This window comes from Dasypus novemcinctus, chromosome 3, assembly GCF_030445035.2.
Source record: "Dasypus novemcinctus isolate mDasNov1 chromosome 3, mDasNov1.1.hap2, whole genome shotgun sequence".
In the NCBI taxonomy this organism is placed as follows: domain Eukaryota; kingdom Metazoa; phylum Chordata; class Mammalia; order Cingulata; family Dasypodidae; genus Dasypus; species Dasypus novemcinctus.
In genome coordinates, this window is record NC_080675.1 from 26,944,500 (window position 1) to 26,946,527 (window position 2,028).

Genomic DNA, 2,028 nt, shown 5'->3' on the forward strand with positions numbered 1-2,028 from the left:
TTAAATAAAGAGTAAATTTCTTTGGTAATTGTAATTTAATAAGTTTATTTAAACATGAGGTGTCTAGTCAACGTGGTTATAGTCAATTATAAGGAGTTTGTAAAACATCTGCCAAACTGAAAATGTTTAAATAGTTCTAGTTCTAGAGAAGTCATTGTTAACTAAACTTAGATTGGTATTGGTAGCAGAAATAACTTAATGATAATAAAACCTGTCTGAAGGCCACCGCAAAGTACATATTTAAGTAAATGGTAATAAAAAGTTATCTTGATTATATTGGAAGTCTTCTGTTTTCATTTTAACAATGAAAAATATTTTTTCCTTTATTACTAAAGTAAAGTACCTACTGTTATCTTCAGAGTAAAATTGTGTAAGTAAACAGTCATTTGATATATGTGTTGCGTTAAATTGTTTAAAATATATATATGAACAAGGAAAACGTTAACATTATCAAACTCTTGTGCATTCGAACCAGGCCTTGAATACATTACAGGTGGCCTCTCCATGTGAGTTATTGGCTAGGCTGGTCACTGACCCCTCAATTAAAAATATGTGCTATATCAGTCTCTGGTTCTGCTCCTAAAGTCGATGGAAACTATATTGCAGTTTCAAGCTCCTGCAGCCAATAATGACTCGGTACAGCCAAGTGTACAATGGATATCGCCTCCAGACTGGCACTGTTCCATGGTGCCAGAGAGCACTATGCACCAGGCTAGTGGAATACTGGAAAATCTCTCTAAGATGAAGGATGCTGCGACTTGCTCACTGCGTTGAAGAACATGCTAAGTGGAGCCATGATACCAGGATACTGTAAGTGAAACTTAAACACAATTGGCATTATGGCCTGCTCTCATGGAGAGATAACATGTAAGGTATTACAAACCTGAAACTCAAAACTAATAATTGCAACTCTGAATCCTTATGCATTAAGTAATACATTAGTTAATATTAAGTGCTGTACTTTTATCCTGTACTAAATATATGCCTAATAATTGTAATGTTATCTTTTCTATTTTGGATCAAGTGCAGAAGTATATTAGACATGTTAAATCCCTGGTAAAATCATTTTCTAAACAGTTAATAACATGTCTATAGAATAAGGTGGCAGTCTCAGCCAGTCTCAGTCAACTTCTATATTCTGCTCTACTCTGCTGTGTAGCAAAAGTGAGGCTTGCTTGCTGATGGTGAGTCACCTATTGAACAAGTCAAAATTGCTAGAAATTGTACAATGAAAACCAAGGTGTAAAAATCTTTATTCTGTAGTTCTGATCACTCCCACAGGTGAAGACTAAGAGTATTTCCAAATTAGTGTTCTAATTCTGAGTGAAGCCAGTTGCCCAAGGAGTGCCAGTTCACCAGGAGCATCTGACAGAGCGAATGAGTGTCAATCATTGAACAGCTTGGAATAATATTGGAATGTGTCTTCAGACAAAGCTAAGTGTCTGTTGCAATTTCTCTCTAAAGATGGATAACTTAAAAAAGAATATATATGCTGTTCCCACCAGCTTTTAAGGAATGCCATCTTTATAGGCACCTAACCTTGTCTACCTCTGTAATCCAATGTGTCCTCTTTTAAAAACAGGTATTCCAAATTTTTAATTAAGTTTGTTTCTTTCAGAGTGAACATCTTATTAACCATATGAAAACTTCGTCCAACTTCGTACAGAAGGCCAGATCCATCTTCCTCCAGTTAGAATAAATTAAGAGTTTTACACCTTATTAGGCAATGACTACAGCCCATGCCCAGCAGGAAGCAGTTACAGAAAAGAGATCCATCTCCCTTCAGCACCCCTTTTAAATTAAAGGTGTAAACTCTTTAAGAGTAAAATAAAATTAATAGATGGATCTGGAACCTGACTGGAAATCCACGTGAGTGCCAGTGGCAGCAGAATAACTGCAGGAGGCCCCTGCCCAAGATTCTGCTGTCCAGAATGAAAAGTTCTAACCTTCTAAAAACAGTCCTGGATGCTGTACTAAAGACTGATAAATAATTAATCAAAACAACAAACTGCCATCCACCTCATAGCT